Source organism: Nuphar pumila, chromosome 14 (assembly GCF_984573655.1).
Source record: "Nuphar pumila chromosome 14, dmNupPumi1.hap1.1, whole genome shotgun sequence".
Taxonomy (NCBI): domain Eukaryota; kingdom Viridiplantae; phylum Streptophyta; class Magnoliopsida; order Nymphaeales; family Nymphaeaceae; genus Nuphar; species Nuphar pumila.
Genome location: NC_143262.1, coordinates 73,148,191 through 73,162,502, shown reverse-complemented (window position 1 = coordinate 73,162,502; position 14,312 = coordinate 73,148,191).

Here is a 14,312-nt window from a genome sequence, read left to right as displayed (position 1 = left end):
CTGTTTGGAGAATTGAAACAGGGGAAATTGGTTTCCTACGATTTTTGCTGCTTTGTTAAATCTGATACTTTAGGGCCTGTTTGGAATCTAGGAACTGGGACGAGTTAATGCATTTGGCAAAAAGTTTCATCTACCACCTACCTGGTTTTGGAACTGGTATCATTTGGGATGAGAAGAGGCATTGTATTTACACTAAAGCATGGAATTGGCAGCCACCCCACCTGTAGGAGGTGGTAGCTACCACCACTTCCCATCCCAGCTAATAGTTTCCAAGCCTTACTTTTGTTTTGGGATGAGATTTGTTGCTCCACCTGTTTCATTTTTCATGTTATCAAACTTATTTCATGTTTTGATAACAAAAAAAGCCGACAAGCAGGTTTCACCCCTTAGGGTTGTGAATGGAGTTTTCCGCGCCGACGCATTATAACTAGGGCTGTCAACGGGTTGGGGGGTTTGGTTCAGACCTAGGTGGAACCAGACTTGAACCAGGTTTTCGGGTATAGTATCGGTCCGAACCTAGGTCTAATCGGGTTCACTATAAGAAAAACCATATCCAGACCCGATAAGAGCTACATGAACCAAACCCGAACCATACCCCACAAAACCATATTTTTTATTAATTTTACATTGAAAAATTGTGGGTCTTAATCGGAACACAAGTTGCCACCTGGGCGGGGACTGGGGTGTGTCCCTTATCAAACACATTCTAACTTTATTTTTTTGGTCAATTTTGGTTCATTTGTCCAAGAGAAAAAATTGGATGTCTAGAATCAGATGCAGGGGCATCTGACTTTCATTTTCATAAGGCCCAAGCTTGATTATGGGTAAAAAGAAAAAGTTTTAGAAGAAGGAAAAACTTTTTCCAAAACATGTGAAAAACACAATTTTTTCATATTTATAAACATGAAAAAAAAATTTAACCTAACTTATTTTGTCTATGTTTTGTAAAAAAAAAAAGTTACACATAAGTCCTTGTGACTTTTTACACCATGAAAAATTTAATCCTACTTTTTTTTTGTCCAAGATAAGGGGGCGTTTGACTGCTTGTCCAGCTTTGGACAGAACACACTATCCAGCACAGGCAGGACACTGTTCTTGTCCAGGATACATTTAAAAAAAATTTTATTAACAAAAAAACCCATCCCTAACCACACCATTGATGGGTAGAAATGGAAAAAGAAAATCCTGAGGGATGCACGGAACAGCAGGTTCATGCATCCTGCGTTTGACTGCCCGAGTGCATTTTGTGAGCGGCGTCCCGTGGGATGCACATTCAATTTTTTTCTTTCAAATATTTTCCGGCATACTAACGGGGCCTTAGGGCATGTTTGATGGCTCATCCTCATCCCATGCGTCGGGATGGAAAAGACGTCAAGACCCATTTTTGTAACAAACATTGGACTTGGTTTAGCGCATCCGCCATGTTCATAAACTTAAGTTATTTTTGATCCACCTCTCCCCTGTTACAAAAAGAACAGGGACGGAGGGAACAAAAAAAAAATGCATCGACCGGCGCGGCGCCCCCCATCAATGCCTCTTCTTTTTTCTCTCTCCCTCTCCTTCCCTTGTTCTCTTCCTCATACTCCTCAAGAGGAGAAAGACGACGACGTTGCTCGAGTCTTCACACCCCTACAAGCATGAAGTCATCTCAAAGTTTTCGCAGACCGAAGAGACTCACCGGCCAAGATTTTTTTTCTTCCTCCTCTTTGTTTCCTGCACTGTGTTTTTCACATTTTCTCTTTTTGATTGGAACAAGTTGCCTTTGCTATTCCCACCGCCTCCACAGCAGTTGAGCTTACTTTTGTTGAGTTGTGTTTGGGGTCAACTGGTTGGATTTTCTGTCTTTTCAGATTTTAATTTGCCGGTATCTCGTATTCTTTTGTTTTTTTAAAGAAAAAGGAGAGAATTATGAGGATAGAAAATTAGTGTGATTTTGAAGGAAATGATATAAGCTGAAGATCTTCTGGAAAGATTTGATGTTTGAAAATTATAAACTTGGGGATCTGAGTTCGGTCCAAACAAACGTTGGACTTAGAACAGTTATTACAGAACGAACAAAACCAATATTCTGTTCCGTCTTTCTTTTTTTTTTTTTTCATTTTGTCCAACCTTGGACAAACCATCAAACATACCCTAAGGGTGGATAGTGAACCAGGTAGTCCGCTAGCAACTTGAGTTCAGGCTGTTTTAAAGCAGGTTTTAGCTTTGTTTATTTGTGAAACAAACTTCACTCCAACTTGAAACTTAGCTCATTTAGTAAAGAATCTAAACTTGAACTTTTATTAGGGTTAGGCTCCGTTTGGATGACAATAGCCAAAACTAAGTTTCTCAGAAACCTGTTTTTTCCTTAAAAACTTGGTTTTCAGAAAACCAAGTTTGCTAAAACTAGGTTTTATTGGTGTTTGGATGACTCAACCTAAAAAAGTGGGCTTTGGGTTTTTAAAACACAATTTTTTTTTTAAAAAAGATAAAAAATAAAAAGATGTGGCCTTTAGTTTTCTTAAGGATGATTTTGTCATGGTTGGCAAAAAAGGTGAGGGTGATTTTTAAAAAATAGAATAAATGAAGGATACTTTTGGGATTGTTTATAAAAAGATGGCCGTTATCCAAAAAAAAACTCAATTTTAAATCCCAAAGAAAGAACGAGATCTTTCCCCTCCAATATACTAGCGTGTTTGAATCACAAAGTAACTCACAATTCAAATTTCAAAACTTTCCAATTATGGAACTTCTAATGAGTCAAGAAAGGTAAAGGCATGTAATAATTTCTTAGAGCTTTTTGGAGAAGCACACAAGCAATCCACACTTAAAAACAAAAAGAATTTTTTTTTGAAAGAGATAAGAATCCCCATGTCAACAATTTCACTACTAACTCTTCTAAAGTAATGACACTACAAAGCATATGCTTAACTTTAAATAAATACATCACAAAGATTTCTTTTCTTTCTTTTTCTTTTTTTTTATGACAAAAAAACATGTAATCTTGGGGTGGGGTCACCAATACCAAGCCCTTGTGGAGCCCACAAGTGTTCTCTTATCGTGCATGATTAAGTGGGAACACTTATGGCTGTAGTAAAGGAAACCCATGCCCTGTAGGAGGGGGTGATGAGTGCGAGATAGCAACTCATGAAATCAGGATAGGAGTCAGAAATCTAAACTAGGGTGGGCACGATTGAACTGTGAAATAAAAAAATCAATTAATAAATGAAATCTCAAGTATGAAATATCAATCTGATGTTTACATTACAAATATATGTGAATAATCAAACTATCTCAATAAAATATAAATATATCAAATACTAAAACAAATAAAAAAAACATAACAAAATCTAAAAATCATAAAAAAATAGAATCATAATTATTTATATTTGAAAATCACAAACAAACCACCATCCTAATAGACACAGAATGATGATTATTACTAATTAAAATGCTAAGTGAAAAGAAAAAAGAAAAACACAAAAAGTCCCTAAAGCCCTAATTTAATCATTCATGTCATTTGAAATCACTACAAGGATGATGGTCAATAGCGGTGATGTTTCTCACTACTATAGGTTTATAATTGCGACAAATAACAGCCACCAATTTTTGGCCTTAATTGAGTAATAACGATGACATTTATAGGCCATAGTTAATGTGTAACCCAACACCGACGACGAATCTCGCAAAAATTGGAAATACCACTAGCGGTGACCCACCCTATAACGCTGACATATCTATAACAGTGACATTTTTGTGTTGTCATTTTAGGTTGTAACGTGAAGAATTAACCTATCGTTATAGTCTATAATGGTAAAAAACAGGTCATGTTTTAAGCTATGACAATAATAATTACATCACTGTTATAGGTTGTAATGACGACATAGTGTTAAGGCCTATAACAACGATACAAAAATATCGCCGTTATAGGTCTTAAACCTGCATTTTTTTATATTAGTTTTAATTTTTTTATATTACATTAAATAAAACAAATAATACAATTCAAATATACACTTCAAACATCCTCAAACATACATCCATTCAAATATAAACATACACTTCTCCAATTCTCTCAATCATTCAACTTCAAACATACATTCAAATATAAACATATACTTTAAAAAACAAAGACACTTCTTCAACCTCCTTAAACACTCATCCTCTCCAACCCCCTCAAACATTCAACTTCAAATGTACATTCAAATATTCATCCAAACATAAAAAAAAACTATAAATAGAAACATGTTCTTATAATATGATATAAAAAACTATGACATATTCATCTACAAATATACATATGACGATCTTATTTATGAAAAAATAAAAGAGATGTAGGATGTAGCTATCATAGTGCCTTAAATTCACATAGAGCTATCTAGGATGAGGCTAACATGAAGCTATCATGGTACCCTAAATTCACAAAAATAAAAATCTAACTAATGGCACAAATCAACCATATCAATACAATAAAAACTAACTCACCTTAAGTAGGCATAGGTTAATTCTGGCAAAAAGCATTTCTTTTCTTCCAAGCTTGAGTACCAGCTAAGAGAACTCTCTCTCTCTCTCTCTCCAAAACGCTACCCGACTTGCACGGCTGCACCTACGACGGTCCGGCCTTTCACCAATCGGCAGTGACCTCCGACCGTCAGGCCTTTCACATGAATAACAATTAATGCTTGATTTCGGTTAAAATGGTAAGTGTTTTCATTTTTTTTATCAATTAGCATAACTGCATAATTTATGATATTTGTATAAATTAATGTATTGGTTTAGTGTTTTTCAAAATGACATGAATATTGAATTATGCTTTTAGGGCTTACCTGTTTTTCTTTTTCAGTTATCATTAACCATGAATCCATAAAGGATAAATATTTGATTTTTGGTTAGAACTTAAAACTTAGAAGATTATGGGTTTTGTTTGTTATTTTATCAATTAGCATAAATGCAAGATCTATGATTTTTGTTAGGATTAATTAGGTTTTTAATTTGCATCATTCACTACAAGGATGAGGGTCAATAGCAGTGACTCTTTAATGATGTCTTTAGATATCCCAGTGAATACCTTGACCCGAACAAATGTAAACATTATGGACATGTCTATAATGATCTCTTAAGATATGACGCCATTATAAATACACTTATACTGGTAACCTTAGCTATCATCGTTAGAGGTATGTTTATAACAGTGACATTATATGGCCACTACAATGATAAGGGTCAATAGTAGCGACACTTTAATGGCGATAATAAAAGTTGTCACGATTAATCAACTATGACACACATGTTATCATTATAAACATACCTATAACAATGACTTTATTTATCTCCTTAAAGATACATCTTTAATGATGATATTATTTGGCTGCTAAATATTGCAGTAAAAAATATTTTAATGATAATATTTAACGGTCGATAATCTCACCGTTAAAGATCAATAACGGTGACATATAAATATCATTGTTATAAGGTTTTACTTTAAAAAAGTGACCTTTTATATCACCATTATATGATATACTTATAGACTCTATAACAACGACATTTATGTCGCTATTATAGATTACTCTATAATGGCGACATAAATGTCACCATTATTGAGTCTATAATTAAGGCCCAACGGGCCCTTTTAAATTCTCTCTCTCTCTGACCTCCCTCATCCCTACTCAGGTAACGCTGTCGGACCTCAGCCTCCCTCTCGAATGTATCTATCTATCTTCTCTCTCCTCTTCTCTTTCTTCTTCTTCTTCTCCCCTCGTTGTCGTAGGTGTCGAACTCAGCCCCGGCTAGGTTCAGCTCTTTCGAACATAGTCTCGATTGAGTTCGACTCTGTAAGAGGAGGGTGTTGACTGGTTGTTTGATGCATCTGAGGTATACTATTGTGATTTTTAACTAGATTTTTGTTAAATATTTCTAAAATTAAGTTTGATTTGATCTTAAATATTTATATTTTAAGATTTAGTATGGTAATGATGTGTATTACTTCTCTCTTTTCTCTTCTTCTGGATTAGCATTTTTTTTTTCATTTTCTTTGTAATTCTTTGATTCTTAGTTCATGGATAAGAGGACACTTGCAAGCTCGTTTTTTTCAGAAAATAGGACATGAGGGCACGATTTTTTTTTTTAAATCAACTATTCATTTCTTTAACTATTTGCTGATTTTATTAGTGAGACCTAGAGAGTTCCATATCTCATGAACTATGAAAGGGGTATTATGATCTCACCATATACAAAATCCAGAAAATGCAGCACGTGGATGATGCAGATAGCTACAAAATAAAGGTGAAATGATTATCAAATTGAACCAAGGATCTACAGTTTCTTCTTGATACAGTGCAACTAAAGTCTGAAAGTCTGTTACATCACATCTTTGAAACAACACCAAAAGGGCGTCATGACAAAATTAATACGAATAGCGACAAATCGCAAGTATTAAAAATATGTAAAGCCTGCGGCCGCACCACATGAACGATGCACATCAACTGAAAAAAAGTAGCAACTGTGCACCCAACAGTAGACTCCAACGAATCTCTAGTGGCTTGTAGATAGGGATGGCAGTGGACCGGGGGAAAGCGGGCTCCGCCCCGCCCCACCTCGCCCCGTTTGGACCGGGGATGAAGGGTATAAAACGGGGATAGAGGCGGGGACGAAGGTTAAAATCCATCCTCGTCTTGGGGTGAAGGCGGGGATGGGCGTGCACTTTTCCCTGCCCCGCCCGGTCCCCGCCACGATCCCCGCCTCATCCCTGCCCCGACCACTTTTCCCCGCAATATCCCCACCCCGCCCCACCTCATCCAAACAGGGATGAAGGCGGGGGTGGAGGATAAAATCCATCCCCGCCGGGGATGGAGGCGGGGGTGGAGGATAAAATCTTGAGGCGGGGCGGGGGTGGAGACCTTGTCCCCCGCCCCGCCCCACTGCCATCCCTACTTGTAGAGAACTTTGGCAGTTCTAGGGGTTGCATATTTGAAAGCTTACCAATTTATAGTCAATCAAAAGTTAATGGCTGTCAATTCTAAGTTCTTTTAGCCCTCCTTTATAGAAAATGGGGTTAGGAATGTGATGTCATAAACAGTAACTCCCAATTTCCTCACTGTGGACTTTCAATGATTGTCAATCATGAGAAATCTCAGATTGGGTTGATTTTCGATCACTAACTAAAGATTGATCTTGAGCGCCCAATACATTAGAAAATGCCAAGCAGAACTGTAGAGCCGAATGTGTCCCTTTAGTCTTAACCCCCACAACCAACCATGTCGTTTTCATGTAGACCATGTTTAAGTGCAAAATGACCTCCAACTCTCGTTTGCTTAATGTAATTTTCATGAATATGTGCTGAGCTTGCATTTCTTTCTCGCATCATGAGAGAAATAAATATTCAAGAATCATGGTACGAAAGTGCCATACTGGCAAAAATTAAGAGGGTGTTTGCTTTGCTCACAGGTGAGAAAGTAGTTTGAGAAATTAGAAACTTGGTCACAAGGTTTTTCCACAAGATTCAAGGCAAAACCAAACAAAAACAATCACAATCGCAACTTGTACTTTTTTCATGTTTCACTAACCTTGAGAAAATGCGATTCAATCACAAGATCCAAAAATAACATAGCATTGCAAACATTCCCCAAGTCTAGTTTTTTTCATTACCTTCTTATTTTCATGTGAACTAACCTTTATACATCTCCCACATGAAAGGACTTCCATAGAAAAGCTGATCTGGCAAGAGTTTTTAAGAACTCATGCTGTTTTCAGCCTTTCCCTTCGTGCAGATGTAACAAATGGGCCTTAGTGATAGCTATAGCATGAAATTCTAGGCTAAGGGTTTTCAACTGCGTGTTAAAGCAACTTTTAATTATAAGTGGTTCCAAAACAGGATAAGCTGAAGAAAACAAAAAATGCTTCTCTTTTTCTTCTCATTTTACTTCAGATCCATTGGATATGCATACCATCATTTTTTTCCTGAGGTGCACCTTAAGAATTTTCATATTTCATATTCCGCCTCAGCACATAAAATATTCCAAAACATTTTGATGCTTTAGCAGCATAATATATAGTTTACCCTTGGATGCCAACATATAGCTAGGGGAAGAAAAAAAGAAAGCTTATGATCACAATTCTACTGAATTTGATGACTTGAAAATCCAATAAATTTGTGTGTATATATATATATATATTGAAAATATTGCCCTAAAAATCCAATCAAATGCATTTGATACAAAAATTAATGAGACATTCATTATCATAAGATCATTATATTTATGTGTATTAAATAAAATATTCATGAGGTAATTAATATGATATAAGATATCATAAGGGTCCACAGGTTACATGTAGGATAACTAGATGTTTGATTTTGGGTCAACACGAGAGAACGAGTTTTTTCAGTTCCTTGTGTTGTGGATGAAACTTGACAACTCATTTTTATAGTGGTCATATTAGAAATGAAATGAATGATTCTTGTGTCATCTAAATAGAGATTTTGCATCAACACGTGCGTGATTAACTGTATCCTGAATGGTTGCACATGAGAAATTATCATATAAACTATTTACCGTTAAAAAGAACTTCTCTCGTCAACAATAAGGTTCATAATATCCATTGAGTTGGGGAGCTCCTTTATTACCAAGTACATAATCTAATTATTTTGACTAGACCTAAATAAGTTGTAATAAATTTATTGAAGAGTTTATATTGGATAATTAGTGAAATACTTGAGCAACCATGAGTATCCAACAAGAGATCCAAAACCATTTTCGGAGAATATCCAACATTGAGAAAAAATATAATTCAGATTAAAAAATTCAAGCTCAATAATTTGATACGTTAATTCCTAAAGTGTTTTATTAAAATTCTTTTTTATTTTTTATCTAAATTTCTATAGAAAAGCTTCATAAAATCTGATTAGTATTTTAGATCCTCAATGAGCAATTATACATAGGCTATGGATTTGACAATAATATTATTATTCCAAAGAGGCTTATATGAGATATTTATTTTTGGAAGAATTATTTTGAAAATATTTTGTATAAAAAATTATAAAAATATCACTATTTTAGGAGTTCATCTGTAATATGGATATTCTATGTCACTTACTGTTCCAGTAAATATTAAAAGTTAAAATTTATTAGTTCATTGAACTTGGATGAGATAAGCCTAAAAGCAACTTGTATCTATCGTCTCCTTAAAATCTAGATACATGTAAGGGAGGCTAAGGTTGAGAGGTATAACCATAAGAAGCTTTATAAAAGAAGGCATCAATAGCCTTTTGTATAAAAGCTGGAAAAAGATATGATTTTTTTTCTCATGTTTATATTAAATGATTAAAATAAAGAAAACATTCTTGGGTTTGAATGACCCACCATTATTATTATTTTTAATTATTTTTGGGTTTACTTTTAAACCCTAATGCTTATATATATACATATATTTTAAATCTGGGTATCAAAGCATACTGTGAGAAAAGTAAAAGCTGTAAGTCCTTGTAGTTTTTTTTCTTTAGGTTTCAATGTGATCAAAGAAAAAATAATTATTTGCCAAATAATCTGAATTTTTTTTCTCTTTAGATAATTATGTTTTGCTTATATTTCCAAAAGGCATCCTTCCGAAAATTCTTGATCGGACCCAAGTTTGTCTGGCAATTGTCAAATAAGGATCTGTTGTGATGTATTCTTACTTTCAACCACTTACCTGAATTGAATGCTCCAAAATAATGAAAGTTCCCTTCATCCCATCTGGTTCCCCACTGTCACTATCACTTCTCTATCAAGGTGCATTTTTCTTAAGGGTAAAACAAAAATTATAAGTTTTTAAATGTTTTCTGCCAGCATTTTCTCTTCTCACAATCCTTATTTGGCACTTACAGTTAGGGGTGTGCAACGGGCCGGGGTCTGGCCAAAAGACCGGTTCAGGCCAACCCACTGGGAAAACCGTGGTTCACGTCCCGCCTGTTATGCCTGTGGGTCTAAACTGGCTGAGCCTATTATATTATAAATAAAAATATATTTATGTTATATATATATTGTTATATATAAATAAAAATAAACATTATATATATATATATATATATATATATATATATATATATATATATATATATATATAGAGAGAGAGAGAGAGAGAGAGAGAGGTTGGTGACTGACCCAAACCTAATATTCCTGACCGTTGAAGGGGCATATAAATGCCTCTTTTCCCCTTCCCCTTTTTTGCTCTCCCTCTCCTTTCCTGCCCCCTCCTCTTGCTCTCCCTCTTCTCGCCTCTCCATTGCCCACCGCCACCCACTGCCGCTACGTTCGCTGCCTTTAGGTTCACATTTTCCCTAGTCAGTCCTTTCTTTTCCTTTTCTTTCAGGGTTTTAGTGGTTTGGGGTAGTGAGTAGGAGTTCAATGAGAAGAGAGCACAAATAAGGCCTCAGGTGATTGAGAGAAAGAGAGAGAGGGTCTCCAGCAAGGCTCTTTGGGTGAGGCGGCTGTAGTTCTGACAAACAGGTCCAGCTATTGGATCTTGATACGGATCCAGTGTGGCCATTGGGTCTTACACATGAAACCCATAAGTAAAAGTGGATCCAGGTATTGGATTTAAAATTTGGATCTAGGTATTAGATCTAGTATAGTGAGCCAAAAATCCAATGAGCCACTTACATAGTGGGCTATTGAGTTATGAACCATTGAGATAAAGATGGGCCCCACATCACATTGGATTCTCAGTATGTTTGGGAATCCAATGGGACAATTATGGATGGGTAACGAATACCCAGAGGAGGATAAGTAAACCCGTCCCCTACCTATACAACATGAGATCTCGATAATTGCATCAAGAAAATCCCTCGTGAAGTAGAGCGTTAATCACAACCCAATTCTCTTCACCACTATCACCTAGAGATTGCCCTCACTGTGCACATCACGGTCCAAAATCCAACAGTGGTATCAAAGCTGAATTTCGATATGCATAGAAAATCAATGTATTGTCGATCAATAATTGCCTAAAAACCCAAGAATCGTTAGTCAATGATGTTTCCCTGCAAAAATTGACATTAGATGAAAGAAGGGAGCACAACCTCAGAAGGGCTTATCAACCAGACAACCATGTTCAGTGGATAGTGTTGTCGGCGTGAGGCAACGAAAAGTAGAAAAAAATGATAAACCTCCTGCGGAGGCATCACTGGCATCGTTAGTGTTGGAGTAGATGCCCTGCGACAGCAGCATTGGGCTCGCTGCCAACATCCAGTGTTTGTGTCGGTGTCAGGGGTGGAGGAAACAACAAAAGAAAAAAAAGAGTGGTGCAGGCTTTGCTGGATGGCTGAGTTTCACCTACACCACAACAAAGCAGTGGATTAGCGACGACCACATTCCGTCGCTATTCTGTCGCTAACAACCCTAGCGATGGATTAGCGACGACGAGGCAACAATATGCTTACGTCGCAAATTTTTTGACGCTAACTGGCGACAGAATAAATTCGTCGCCAAGTCCGTCGCTATTTGCGATTGAATAACGAGCGATGTATTTCGTCGCCAATCCACCGATACTAAACGGCGACCTCGGCTTAGCGACGAACGTAAATCCGTCGCTAGATTTATATACATAGCGACGGATGTTTCCGTCACTAATTCGTCGCAAACACGAAAAAAAATTAAAAAAATATATTTGAAAATTAAATACCGAGAACGGTACAATTTATATTTCCTGTACAATTTATATTTTCTGTAAATAAAAAACAAACTACACAAAAAATTTCATATAAAAGGAATCTACAACAATTAATCGTTCCACCTTAAAATTAACAAGTTTAATTATTTACAATTCAACAATTACAATTAGGAAACAAAAAAAACAGAACTTCTTCAACACAGATCTCTAATCATCGCCAAGATTTTGTGTGTCTTCTTGTTCATTGCCTTTATCTGTCCCTTCAACTTCGCTACAATGATTATCGCTAGCAGCCTACACAAGAAAAGAACAGCCAATATTGATAAACAAAATATAATGAGATAAATTACACACTATATGTGATTCTATCATGTGCTCATATGTGTTCTAAGGCAATAAAAAAACTTTATATGTGATTCTATCATGCTCATATGTGCTTTAAGGCAGGAAAAAAACTCTATATGTGATTCTATCATGAATTATATGTGTTTTAAGGCATTAAATTTTTTTTATATGCGATTATATCATGCTCAGATGAGTTCTAAGGCAGCTAGAAAAACTCTATATGTGATTCTACCATGCTCATATGTGCTTTAAGGCAGACAAAAAGCTATATATGTGATTCAATCATGCTCGTATGTGTGCTAAGGCAGTCAAAAAATTGAATATGTGATTATAGCATGCTCATATGTGTTCTAAAGCAGACAAAAAAACTCTATATATGATTTTATCATGCTCATATGTGCTCTAAGGCAGACAAAGCAAAAAACTTCATATGCGATTCTATCATGCTCATATGTGCTCTAAGGCAGACAAACAACTCCATATGTGATTTTGGCATGCTCTTATGTGTTTTAAAGTAGTCAAAAAACTGAATATGTGATTATAATATGCTCATATGTGTTCTGAGGCAGTAAAAAAAACTTTATATGTGATTCTATCATGCTCATATGTGTTCTAACGCATGAAACATTTTTTATATGTGATTATAGCATGATCATATGTGCTCTAAGGCAGGCAAAAAACTCTATATGTGATTCTATCATGCTCATATGTGCTCTAAGGCAGGCAAAAAGTTATATATGTGATTCGATTATGCTCATATGTGTTCTAAGGCAGACAAACAACTGAATATGTGATTATACCTGAGAGGGACCTACAATCGAAGATCCTCTGTTCAACACAAGATTGTTGATCTCATCTCGGAGAAAGGGGGCGACGATGTCATGAAAGTAGTCATTCATTGTGTCCTTAATGATCTGGTGTATATCATCACCGAAAAGAATAGGCTGCTGCTTAGAGCTTATGTCAACGGAAGAAGTCTGTGAGCCGTAACTGAAAGAAGCAATAACTGGTGAACTGTTCATATTACTCCCAAACCCGAACACGCGACCTTTTTTGGGTTCACCTGCAATAGTCACCCATGCTGTAGGATCAAATGATGGATGCTGAGTAGCGTCATCGCCATATCGCTCTACCATCTGTTGCTCATATGCCTCCTACAAAATAATGTTTAAAGTATGCTTTAATAATTAATGATAACATTATGATAACTTGCATATTGCAATGATTATTAATAGATTAAATACATATCATTGTCGTTCTCGCCTTCTCTGATACGAAGACTCCCGTGGTCTTCCGTTTATGTGTTTCAACAAACACATCCTTATATGGTACAATGCCTCATTTTTCTGCTTTCAGCGAAGTTAAAGGACAAAAGATTTAATTCACAAGTTTGCAACAATACTTTTAAAATTAATATTATATATTTATGATTTACCATTTTCTTCAGGTGGTTCTCAAATGTCTTAGATCCACTTGTGTGTAGATGGGCTTCGGGAATTTTCGCTCGATTTTGTGCAGCCTTCGCAGAGCGATTTCAAAATGCATCTCCCGCCCACTTATCGCTCATTTCATCCCAATAATCTTTCCTGATAGTAATAGGGCCATGGCCCTTCCACTATAGTGGATCATCTATTACGCCAGATGCTTTTTTTGTTGCAGTCTTCATATTGTGCAGCATGTCTGCAAATCGATTGACAACCACCTTCTACCACACATTTCTTGCATCATTTTCTTCCACCGTAGTTGTGAAGCGATTTGAAACCTACAAATATTTTGAGAAAGTTAGTAGACATTACTTAAAAAAATTAAATATGAAACACATTAACTATGAAGAACAACTATATACCATGAATGAGGACCACAATCTGTCTAACACCTCCTTTGGGTACTCTTTCCATTGAGCAACCGGTCCTGGTAGATGTTGAAGAAGTGAATTCCTAATCTCCCGTACTACTTCTTGTGGCTCAAACCTTGTGCTGCACATGAATTGGTATACAATAAATATCAATATAAAATATTTATAAGATATGCAATAATTGGAAACGAAATACTTACGGTCGATTATCGATATACACTATTCGAATGAGTCTTCTTGTGCCAGACTAAAAAGACCCTGCTTCTTGTGTTGGCTCATGACTTGTGTGATCAACTGGTGTAGATGAGTCATGTACAAGCAAAACATCATCTATAAAAAAATACGTTAGAAATTCTCAGAATGCGCATTTGAACTAATCAAGCATCCAATTAGTTAAATGATATACCTATCATAGGAGCCCGTGAAGATGAAGGCTAAGCCTGGCTACTACTGGATGAGTGACCACTGTAACCTCCACGAACCATATTCTAACAAA